The following is a 13,259-nucleotide window of genomic DNA, read 5'->3' as shown; positions in this document are numbered from 1 at the left end:
GGTTTCAGAGAGGACTGAAGGTCTAGTGGGGTTGGGGATCGCAGCTGATGAGGAGCAAGGAGAGGTCTGCTTTGTTCTTTGGTGTGGGTCTTTGAGGTACGCTTGCCAACGAGCTGCATGGCAGGTCAACATATGTCTGGTCAAGCATGTGGTGCCCAAGCGGCTCATGTTTTGGCCACACGAGATATGCTTGAGACATATGTTGCAAATAGCAGTGGTGCGATCTGATGCACTTGTCTCAAAAAAGGCGCACACCGGGGGGCGCATGCGCGGCGCGCACAAGATAGGACGCACAGGCTGAGAGCTCTGAGAAGTGCGGAGACTGAAAGCACTTCCCCGGGGCTACAAGCACATATTTTTGGCCTGATTTTACTCCGCACCCCCGGCGGAACACTCAGCGCATGTCGGGACCCAAACATCGCCGTAGCACACCAGCTCAGAAATCCCTGACGACCTATTTGCTGCGGGTGAGGGAACAGAGGGGGATGGCTCAAGATGGCGTACAGAAGAAGCAGGCACAGACTCCTCCACAAGCTGCAGCGGCCTCCCCAGCACACTCCCTGGCAGACAGTGAGTACTCTTTACACTTGACAAAAGCAGATTTAGATGAGAGTCTCACACTGATGTATGACAAGCTGGAGCAGAAATTTCAATCTGAACTGCACAAATCCACTAACACTCTGCTTGGAGATTGCGGCCCTGGGCTCCAGAACAGATTTACTGGAGACCAAGCATGATGAATTGTCCCTGGCTTGCTCAGACCTCCGTAAGGATCACGAGGCATTATCAGAGACAGTATCCCAGCTCTGGGCGCACATCGAAGATTTGGACAATAGGAACAGGCGCAACAATCTTAGGGTCCCCGAATCAGTGACGGACCTATTGCCTATGGTCCAAAAGCTGTTCCATGTGCTACTCCCTGAAGCCCCTCTTACAGCCTTCGCTTGTGACAGGATCCACAGGGCTTCGCACCCCCCCCTGAGAAACCCCCGAGGGACATAGTTCTGTGCCTAAAAGACTTTCTAGTTAAAGAAGATGTGCTCCGGGCATCTCGAAACACCCCGAATTTGCGCCTAGAAAATACACCCATACAAATATACCCGGATATCTCCCCTACCACGTTGGATAAACGCAGGAGAATGAAGGAGGTCACCACAGTGCTCCAGTCTGCTAGGATTCGCTACAGGTGGGGGTTCCCATTCAAGCTGCAAATCCCTCATAACGGCATGACTTACAGCGTGATTACACCCACAGATGGGAAGGAGCTTCTCGTCAAGCTGGGCCTCCTGGACGCTGCCACATTGCCGAGGCTGCCATCCACTCCACGCCATTCTGCCATTTGGGCCACCCCACCTCCCAGGAGGGACCGCCGGACCTGAAGTTCGTTCTGGACTTGCCCCCCCATTTCTTTTTCGCACCCCTCTTTTTTTCCTCTCTTTAGGTCATGGTCGGCCCACGGCTGGTTACTACATGGACCCTCCCGACATGCTCGGAAACACAGAAAGTCTCCTGCTTGGAAGCCGAATCTCTGCTCCGCTCACTGGCCTGCCCCCCCCCCGACTCTGCACCCGTTGAGCCCTGCGGGCTCCCCCAGGACTCTTCGCTGTTCAGGATGCTCGGCCTCCGGCAGGTAACATCTTATAGAGACTTGACTGGGGTGTTGCACTGCTGGACTCGCGGGGTTGGAGTTTTGGATCATTTGGTCCAGATTACTTTTTTTCTTTGGGTAGAGGGGAGCTTTTTTCCCCACCCCCAAGACTGCGTTATGCCACTTTTTGGCAAATTTTTAAGGTTACTGAAAATCCTTTACTATTGGTTCTGTTTAGGTTCCTATTTTTTTTCTTTTTCTGATGCCTTTTTTCGGTGCTGCTCATGATGTAGAATTTAAGCTGTCATCGAATGCTAGCTTTGATATTACTGTACCTTCCCATGCCAAGGACACTATATACTCCTGGGTTGTCTTGCTGATATTGTGCATGGGCGCCCCTCTTGGCCTGGACTCCTCCCATCCCTGTACTCATGGGCCTTCATAATGTATAAGTCCTTAGGGGCGGAGAGCCTCCTTTTACAGGAGACTCACTTCTCCGCTGATAATCATCCTTCCTACTTTGACAAGTCCTACAAACAATGTTTTTACTCGATCTATGAGTCCAGGACGGCGGCCATATTTATAAAAAACTCTGTATTATTCCAGGTACAACAGACCTATATTGACCCGCTTAGCAGGTTCGTTATAGTACAGGGCTCTGTACAGGATAGGACCCTGACCCTGGCCTCAGCATATGCCCCTAACTCCGTTCAGGCTACTTTTTTTAAGAGTTTTTTCCAAACTCTGGAAAAATGTCACTCCTCCCACATGTTAATAGGGGGGACTTTAATTTGGTGGCTCACTCAAAGCTAGATAGATCGAGTGATAGCCAGGCCGGCAATGCGTTTCCCAAGTCTCTCCAATACTCCCTGAGGGCTCAGCAGCTGTCGGACATATGGAGGACGCACAATATAGGCTCCAGGGAATACACCTTTTTCTCCCACCCACATGATACCTACTCTCGCTTAGATTATCTATTCTGCACCCCCATTTTGCTTGCAAACTCTACCTCTTCCAACATACATGTTTGCCCATGGTTGGATCATCATATTGTGTCCTGCCATCTCTCTAGCATAGGCCTGCCATATGCCGATAGGTCCTGGTGCATCAATGACTCTCTCCTTGCTGACCCGGTGGTGCGCACGCAGTTGACCGAACGCCTCGCAGAATACTTTAGACTCAATGGACATTGAGAATATTGCCCCAACTACCCTTTGGACGGCCCATAAGGCCGTCATGAGGGGACACCTGATAGAGATCTCCACAACAAGGAAGCGGCAGAAAGCACATGAAGCCCAACAGCTCACCTTAGCTCTTCACAAACTTTACCATCAACATAGTCACTCCCCGTCCCAAGACCTGTTAAACCAGATTAATGATAAGTGAAGAGCCCTAGACACCATCCTGACAGAACATACTGAAAAATCCCTCAGATGGGCCAAAGCGCGGTTCCTCCTACACAGCAACTCTGCTTCTACGTCCTTTGCCAGGAAACTTAAACAACACACCCAACCAACACACATATATAAATTGAGGGACGGGGATGGTAACCTTACCTCTCACCCTAAGGAGGTGTTGCAGATTTTCACCTCTTTCTATCAACAGGTGTATGCTGCTCCCCATTCCCCTCCCCCGGTTCCTCCCCAGTCCTGGTTAGACCCCCTACGGCTTCCTTGCCTGTCCGATGAACAATTACAGGCCCTTAATGCCCCTTGTACGACAGATGAGGTGGCCTCTGTTATTTCCTCCCTTAAGCCTGCTAAAACCCCGGGCCCCGACGGTTTTTCCGCAACCTACTATAAAAAATTTCCAGACTCCTTACTCCCTAAACTGACCAAGCTCTATAATTTTATTTTATGAGGGCAACATTTCCCAGAGGAGATGCTCTTGGCTAGCCTGTCACTCATCCCAAAACCTGGGAAGGACCTCACTCAACCTCAAAATTTCAGGCCCATCTCCGTTATCAACAACGACTTAAAAAATTTTGGACGAATCATAGCAGACCACCTAGCCTCGATAATCCCCTCCCTCATATCACCAGAACAAAAGGGTTTTATACCCTCTAGGCAAATCATGGATAATATCCGTTTGGCCTCTAATATTATCCAGGATGCGGACTTTTAACTTCCCTTAAGACTCCTATAAATTTTCGTGGAATCATAACTCCCTTCTATATTTAGGTATTAAGCTCACCCCTACCCTCGGGCAGCTGTATTCCCTTAACTACCCGCAGGCCTTCTCCTCCATCAAAACCCTTCTCAATCAATGGTCTACCTATCACATATCTTTTTTGGGGCGTATCCAAGCGGTCAAGATGTCCATTCTCTTCTTTTTTTGTTTCGATCCATACCGATATATGTCCCTCGCTCCACTCTGCACGAAGTCCAAGCACTATTACTCTCATTTATCTGGCAAAAGAAAAAGCCCCGTTAGAATTGATCACTGCTATACCGAGCCAGGCAGATGGGCGTTCTAGGGTGTCCAGACCTTTGGAAGTATTTCTTGGCCTCTTGTCTGGTACAGACGGCGCAATGGCATGTGGACCCATCCTCTATACCGTGGTTACGGTTTGAGCGCGCCTCAATAGCCCCATATTACCTCCAGGGTTTACTCTGGTCCAGCTCTGTTTTCCCTAAGGAGATCTCCCCGTTGAATGGCATAGTGGGCCAGGCTCTTTATCTTTGGTCTATCTATGGGCAGAAATTTCAACTGAAATCTAGGGTCCTCCTCCTGTCTTCATTCATAGGGCAGCCCCGTTTCCCCCAGCCTTCCACTCGGGTACATCTTTCAGTAGATGGACAGAACGGGGCCTCACACAGCTAGATTCCTTGCTACAGAACTCTACCTTTTGCTCATTCACATTCTTACAGCAAACATACGATCTGGATAGATCGGCCCACTATCAGTTTCTCCAGATAAGACACTTCTACTCCACCACATTCCAGGAACTGAGGAGAGCTGGGAAGATGCTGTTTGAGGGGTTGTGTGGGGAGGCAGCTCGGGGTAGAGGTACTATCTCCGCTCTATATAGATACCTTAATGATCACAACACTGCCCCTAAGTCAGTGGCAATGCTGGGGTGGGAGGCGGAGGTGGCCCAGGTATTTCCTGTGGATGACTGGGAGAGTATGGTTGACAATATGCACAAATGTACATGCTCTATCGCCACTAAAGAAACATTCCTTAAGCTTCACACCAGGTGGTATTACTCCCCTGACTGTCTGCACAGGATGTTCCCTCTGGTGCCCGACTCTTGTTATAGGGGGTGTCGGGATAAGGATACCTCCACATTGATTGATAGGATCACTGATACCTCTATCGCTCTTACATACAGTGGTGTAAAAAAGTGTTTGCCCCCTTCCTCATTTCCTGTTCCTTTGCATGTTTGTCACACTTAAGTGTTTCGGAACATCAAACCAATTTAAATAATAGTCAAGGACAACACAAGTAAACACAAAATGCAATTTGTAAATGAAGGTGTTTATTATTAAAGGTGAAAAAAAATCCAAACCATCATGGCCCTGTGTGAAAAAGTGATTGCCCCCTAAACCTAATAACTGGTTGGGCCACCCTTAGCAGCAACAACTGCAACCAAGCGTTTGCGATAACGTGCAATGAGGCTTTTACAGCGTCCTGGAGGAATTTTGGCCCACTCATCTTTGCAGAATTGTCCTAATTCAGTTACATTAGAGGGTTTTCGAGCATGAACGGCCTTTTTAAGGTCATACCACAACATCTCAATAGGATTCAGGTCAGGACTTTGGCTAGGCCACTCCAAAGTCTTCATTTTGTTTTTCTTCAGCCATTCGGTGGTGGACTTGCTGGTGTGTTTAGGATCATTGTCCTGCTGCAGAACCCAGCTTTAGTACACGAACAGATGGTCGGACATTCTCCTTCAGGATCTCTTGGTAGACAGCAGAATTCATAGTTTCTTTTATCATGGCAAGTCTTCCAGTTCCTGAAGCAGCAAAACAGCCCCAGACCATCACACTACCACCACCATATTTTACTGTTGGTATAATGTTCTTTTTATGAAATGCAATGTTCCTTCTACGCCAGATATACTTGGACACCTTCCAAAGAGTTCCACTTTTGTCTCATCGGTCCACAGAATGTTGTCCCAAAAGTCTTGGGGATCATCAAGATGTGTTGTGGAGAAATTGAGAGGAGCTTTGATGTTCTTTTTGCTCAGCAGTGGTTTTCTCCTTGGAACTCTGCCATGCAGGCCATTTTTGCCCAGTCTTTTCCTGATGGTGGAGGCATGAACGCTGACCTTAACTGAGGCAAGTGAGGCCTGCAGTTCCTTGGACGTTGTTGTGGGGTCTTTTGTGACCTCTTGGATGAGTCGTCGCTGCGCTCTTGGGGTAATTTTGGGCGGCCGGCCACTCCTGGGAAGGTTCACCACTGTTCCATGTCTTCGACATTTGTGGATAATGGCTCTCACTGTGGTTTGCTGGATTCCCAAAGCTTTGGAAATGGCTTTATAACCCTTTCCAGACTGATAGATCTCAATTACTTTCTTTCTCAATTTTTCCTGAATTTCTTTGGGTCTCGGCATGATGTGTAGCTTTTAAGGATCTTCTGGTGGACCTTACTGTGTCAAGCAGCTCCTATTTAAGTGATGCCTTGATTGTGAACAGGTGTGGCAATAATCAGGCCTGGGTGAGGCTAGAGAAATTGAACTCAGGTGTGGACAACCACAGTTATAGTATGTTTTAACAAGGGGGGCAATCACTTTTTCACACAGGGCCATGATGGTTTGGATTTTTTTTCACCTTTAATAATAAGCACCTTCATTTACAAATTGCATTCTGTGTTTACTTGTGTTGTCCTTGACTATTGTTTAAATTGGTTTGATGTTCCGAAACACTTAAGTGTGACAAATATGCAAAGAAACAGGAAATGAGGAAGGGGGCAAACACTTTTTCACACCACTGTACAAGATGTGTGTTCTCTATGCTGATCTCCCAGGGGTCCCCCGCCCACAACAAAGACTGATCCATACTCTCTTCAGCGCCATTCAATGCGCAGTGGCGCTGAACTGGAAGAGCCCCTTGGTGCCCTGGTCGCAGGTTATTCTCCACATGGAGTCCATTAGACTGATGGGGCGCATTCACCATACTCTCCTGGACTCCATGCACATATTCGATGGGAAGTGGAGTGGGTGGACGGCCCTCCTCCTTACGTCGAGGCTCGAGGACCCCTGACCCTCACGGGCGAAATGCATTAAGGTTATAACTCATGAAGGGAGGGTCTCCTCTCACGTTAGAGGGGAGGGTTGGATAAAAAGTTTTTGAGACCCTGCAATACAACTACCATCATGGCTAAGATAGCCTTTGATGCACTAGCTCAATAACCTTTTATTTCTTCTTGTTACTGTTGGTTATTCTTTTCTAATGGATCTTTCTCAGGGATACCTCATTGTGGCCTCTTTAGGGACATCTCTGTACCATATCTGGCCTTTATTTAGATATGTTACTTACCTGACTGTCGGATATGCAAAGTTGACTGATATATGTGTATTTATATTCGTTGCTAACTGTATTATTGCTAATGGTCTTGTATCCATTGATGCTCCTTAATACTGGTATTCTCTGTAATCTTCTCTGTATTTTTCTAATAAAAACGTTTGTAAACAAAAAAAGGCCCACACCAAAGAACTTTTAGAATAACGTGCAGAGGCACGCCCTGCACAGGCGGAGCTCTGCGGTGTGATTCAGTCGGTGTGCTGCCTCTAAGCTGGCCCCCGGAGAGCATTCTGTCTCATTGGACATGTGCCTCCTCCTCCTCTCTCCTACCAGGCACCCACGTGGAGTCAGTGCCCTCATCATCCCCTCCCTCTTCATTGCTGGAGCAAACCTGGCAGTATGCTGCAGCTTGTGGAACATGACTGCCAGATTGCTGTCCTTCCTGAGCATCCCCTCTCTCTGCGCTCACACTACTACCTTCCTCTAGCTGAGTATCATCATCAGAGCCTACAAAACACTGGGCATCCTTCCGGAGCATGTACCCAACACTGTGCTCAAAGAGTTCAGGAGACTTCTCAGGAGGACGTGGTGGGTCTAGGGAAGGAGTCACCGATGATGACATTGAGAGGAGGGAAGATGATGCGTTGGCAGCTGCTTTGCTAGTACCCTGAGCCTGGGTGAGAGAGGATGAGGAGGATGAAGAGGGCTTGGTCATCCACTCTACCAAGTCTTCGGCATGTTGCGGCTCAACATGTCCAGCTGCCGAAAAGAAGGACAAGCGTGTCCCATGGCCACGTGCTGATGATGACGATGCACCGCGTCCACGACCAGCACTGTTGTCTCTAGACACAGAGTCTGCTTGCCCTCTTATCGGCTCACGCCTGTCTGCCTCTCCTTGCTGGCCTTCCAGACATGGTAATGGCCTGAAGGTAGATGGGAAAACCAGCAATTGGGTAGTGTATATTGTGCTGGAGGCACACACAACACCCAGTAACTCCTGCAGATGGCTCAATTAGAGAAGAGCTATATAGGTGGATATAGCGGTGTATACTGCGGTCAGGGCACGCAGACAGCACGCACAATCTCCTACAACTGACTGCAAGCTCTATTTAAAAAGAGCAAGATAGCTAGCTATATCGGTGGATATAACGGTGTATACTGTGGTCAGGGCATGCAGACAGCACGCACAATCTCCTACAACTGACTGCAAGCTCTATTAAAAAAGAGAAATATAGCTAGCTATATTAGGTGGATATAATGGTGTATAGTGCGGTCAGGGCACGTAGACAGCAACCACTACAGAAGAGCAAGAACGCAAAATCGGCCAATAAGGAACGGTGTATACTGTGTTGAAGGTACACAGAACACCCACTAACTCCTACAGACGCCAACACACTACACAAGGCCACAGCACTGGCGGCCTTATATAGTGTGGGGCGTGTACTACACAGCCTGAGCTATGATTGGCCCCAGTCATCCTGCCTGTGGCCAATCATGGCTCTCCTCGCTGCCGACTTGGCCAATCATGAGCCAGCAATGCACTGCAATGGCGCAGTACATTGTGGGCCGTGAGCGCCACACGAATTTGGCGCGAACGGCCCATAATGTTCAGTATTCGCCGAATGGGCGAACAGCCGATTTTCGAGTTAAACGTATGTTCGACTCGAACACGAAGCTCATCCCTACCCCTGAGCTATAATTGGCCATAGGCATCTTGCCATCATCTTTGGGGGCATGGCCTTTCCACTGAGTCCCCCCTCTTCCTCTCTGCCCACCCATCCTCCCTCATCCTTGCTGGTTTTGGGTATTGGTGTTCTAGTGGTGTAACATTTCATATTGATTAGAAGGGGTATAGGGGATGGACTCCATTGATCTCTCTCATCAGAATACTGATGGTGATTGGTGATTGGTCCATGGGTTCCTATACTGTTGTTCCCTAATATTAATAGGATGTGGTCTATAATGATCCCTATTACCATTATTTGTATAATAATTATTAGTAGGGAGCCTTGATTGGGGCCCAGAAGTCTTCTGAGGTTTATCATTTTCTTCTCCTCTCCTTCCTCTTTGGCCTCCTCTACCTCGTTGGGGAAGGGTTGGAGGATGGGAGTCCATTTTGGTGCTGACGGACCAGCTTTCACCCCATTATTTGGAACCATTATCAATGGCGGTGGTGCTAGTTCAGCCTTCTCTTCCACATCCCTCTGCTCACTACTAGTGTTTTGCATTAAGTAAATTTAACTATTTTTGAAGTCTCCCATGACCCCGTGGAATTTTTTTATTTTCTTTTTCTCTATCATTTTTTTCTCATTAAAATGTGTGTCTTTGATCGTATTGAACAACATTTACAAATCATCGATCTTTTTCTCTAATAACCTCTTTTTTTTCCCCTTTATAACACCAGTTGCTGCAATTTAAACCCCCCCATTAAAGAAGTGTAAGCCGTCATTCATAGACCATTCCTCACTTAGAACCCCCTGTGGGGTCCCTTCCCCCCGGAGGCTCCTCATGATGATTGTCTCTTTTATGTATTATTTGATCGTCCAAATATCCCACCAAGTGCCGATTTGTCTTCTCTTATGTGTCCCCCGATGTTGTGAGGAATTATTGATGATCCACATTTTCCCCTGGTGCCGCATCTACCGCAAATAAGTAATCTGAATGAATTGTTCGGTTACTTATCGATTTCCCCGCCTCCATGGCTGCTATAGGGAACAAAATTCAATATCTAATCAATGAGAAATAGTCACATAAAAGGTTGACCCCTCCCCCTCAGTGCTCATCCAATCACAGAATGAGGATCCAAAACAACATACGAAGCCACTATAAAAATGAATCAATGGTCACAAAAATCTGCTCCAGAAAAGAGATCAGATTGTCAGCTCTGACCAATCACAAGAGAGGATTGAGATATTCCTCTCCAATTTATAAAATGTTGTGAATGATGGAAGAGATCTTCTGCTTTCCCAAATCTTGGTGGAGGATGGTGGGCACCGTGTCCTGGCTAAGGCCCAATACCCCCACCATCCATTGTAGAGTCAGTGGCCAATCTGGAGGCAGCATTTGTGGGATTTGTTGGATGGTGTGTGGGGTCCTGCTTGTAGATGAGTGACCCGAGTGTGGCTCCTCCTCAGTCCTTTCCTTCCTGAACCATCATAAACTCATCTTCTGCTCACGACTTCCGTCCCGTACAATCATCCAACATTTCATGTGTCTACATTGCTGTTTTCCCCAATTTGTAGCAGAACTTTGATTGTTGCCCCATTGTGCCCCTCCCCCTCCCCCTGCCCACACTAGGTGGTTCTTCTCAACGTGTCTCTGGATAGACATGTGCATGCGCGTGCACCTGGCCCATGTTGTGATATGGGAGCGATGGATGAACTATTTAGACACACCTGGTATCTGTATCCCCACATAGGTTAGTGGATTGTTCTTTGTCAGCATGGCGCTTAGTCCTATATGTGTGCCATCTATACATGGAGAAATTACATCACATTTATGCCGGCCATACACAGTGCAAATTTTGAACATAAATCCAAATCGAAAGTAAAGTTGACCGTTTTTTGTATCATTAGTGTGGTATGTGTGACATGCGATTTGGCCCAAATTGACAGATCCAACATGTTGGGTTTCTTGATAAAAATCGTCCAAATGTCGTATCGTTAATGGCAGAGTTGGACGATTTGACCTAAGAAACTGAACTGCACACGATGCCCAGAAAGTTCGAACCGGAAGGAAAACATATAGAAAAAACATGATTGAATGTTCGAATAAAACTATAAATGTTCTTATAATACAGGAAAAACTGTAGGCCACAGCAAAGTCTGATGAGGTGCCAACAAGTCTGTGATAAAAGTGAAATAAACACAAATGCCTGTGCATGTGTAATGGACATTTCATGTCATGTATAACATCAAGTGTGGTGAATACAGGTGACGTCATGCACATCATGATTCAAATAAAGACACTCCACACCAAATTCAAACAAGCACAGATTTATTGTGCCAAACCCAAAACAGGAACGGTTCCATGCTTGTACCCGTATGTATGAAGATGTAGAAGTATTTCCTTGAAAACATAAACTTCTAAATACAAAATATAACCTCTTTACATAACATCACTATGCATTTTGTACAGTAGTAGTGCAATTATGAAAAAGTGAACATTATCACAGTAGGGGTGCAGTGTGCTGGTGTGTACAGGTGGACAACAACAGCTACAAGCATATAAAGTGTCCATATGTACAATAGGTATACAATATACAAGACAAGATGTGTCCCCCGAAGAGATCGGCGTCACAGATCACCATCGCCACACCTTAACAGGAGAGATGCTTTCCAAGGAAGCCCTGGAATCTCACCACCCAGACGCAGGGATCGCATGGATCGCCGAGATCAGAAGGACACATAAAACTCAAGTATCTAAGATGACATTTTTGCAGGTCAAGGCACATCTACTATAGACCTCATACCAATATCATGAGAACTGAGGAGAACTTTAACACACTGATATACTAGCTAGGCCTAGCTCAGTGACTTGCTTGTAAGTACTATACATAATCATATATTCTTTAAAAAAATGTTGAGTAATAACTAGAGAGAGACATTTCTTTTACTCGCGACTTTCCTAAGCATGATATACCTTCTATAACAGAGCCTTTAACAGCCACAAAATCCAACTACAACAGGCTACTACCCATAGCAGGTATATAATCATATGTACTTGAATGTGAAAGGATCCCTAGGTAAACTATTAGAAGCTGTATGTAATAGCTTGTATACAGTAAAGGGCAAGGAAGGGAAAGAGAAGGAAAGAAGAAGAAGGAAGAAAAAACAGGGAAGAAAAAGGGAAAGAAAAAACATCTTTTACCACAACTCAGAATACAGAAGCTTCAATACGTGGGGATAAAGTCTGTACACCCACAGAATAATTCTCTACATACGATTATAGTCATTTAGGAAAATGTTGTTTATGACTAATGCCGCGTACACACGGGCGGACTGTATGGCGTACTTAGTCCGTCGAAACACATTTCAGCGGACAGTCCACTCGTGTGTGGGCTTCAGCGGACTTTTTCAGCGTGCAGTCTGGCGTACTAAGTATTTCGGATTTTTCGAAATTCTGTCTGTCATACTTTGGTTTCAGCGGACAATCCGCTCGTCAGTAGGCTATTTGGACGGACTAAGTATGGCGCATGCTCAGAAAGGATTTACACGGCGGAAGGTTGCATTGCAATGTATTGGACTTCCTATTTCTAGTCCCGTCGTACGTGCTGTACACATCATCGCGCAAGCTTTCCACGGACTGTTTGTGCATCCGTGTGTGGTCAAGTCCGTTCATTCGAAAGTATGACGGATTGTCCGTCGGATTGTATGACGGACTAAGTAGGCCATACAGTCCGCCCGTGTGTACGCGGCTTAAGGTTATATTCTGTTCCTTTATTACTACTAATATATTAGCTAGACAAGATGGTGATACTTAGCATCCAGATTCCAATCTTTGATATGCAAGTTAATATGATCCAATCAAACTCTCATTCACATAAAAAACTTGTAAGAGCGACGCCTTCCATAGGCCGTAGATGACTTTCCCAGATAACATAATGCACATGGCATTACAAACAATTTAAAGATACATCCTGTCATGTAACATATTGCCTTGCATTCTTAAATGGGTGACTCTGGAGAAATTTCACTTTCTAGTAATATTAGACATTGGTTTATATTGGTTTAAAGTTTGAATAACTACCATTGTTAACGGTATTAATAATCCTGTTTATTTACATGAATGGTGCATTATGGCACATTAATATACGAGCACTATGCAGCACAAGACTACACTGACTCCCTCTAGTGGCCAAACTATTCACTTACACTTTCATTCTATCTCATGTAATTACTAAAACACCTCACCTGTTTTAAAAAAAATATAAAGTATCCTTCTACTGTACGGGGCATTATATCTTCCTAATATTGCAGACAACACAGAAACAAATACACTTTACAATTAGACACCCAACAATAAAAAAGGGAAGGAGAGGAAAGAGTGTGAAGGAAAAGAAAAAAAAAGGAAAGAAAAGAAAGAGAACACAAAAATGTTAACAACTCTCTCCCAGGTCTTCCACAACATACAAACAACCTGAATCATTAGAACAATTTATTTGGCTAGCTTCACCAGAGTGCTAGAAAACACAATAAAGAAAA

The sequence above is a fragment of the Lithobates pipiens genome, unplaced genomic scaffold (assembly GCF_037356315.1).
Source record: "Lithobates pipiens isolate NorthernLeopardFrog02 unplaced genomic scaffold, aLitPip1_a1.2 Scaffold_167, whole genome shotgun sequence".
Taxonomy (NCBI): Eukaryota; Metazoa; Chordata; class Amphibia; order Anura; family Ranidae; genus Lithobates; species Lithobates pipiens.
The sequence above is the reverse complement of the archived record's forward strand: the minus strand, read 5'-3'. Positions refer to the sequence as shown.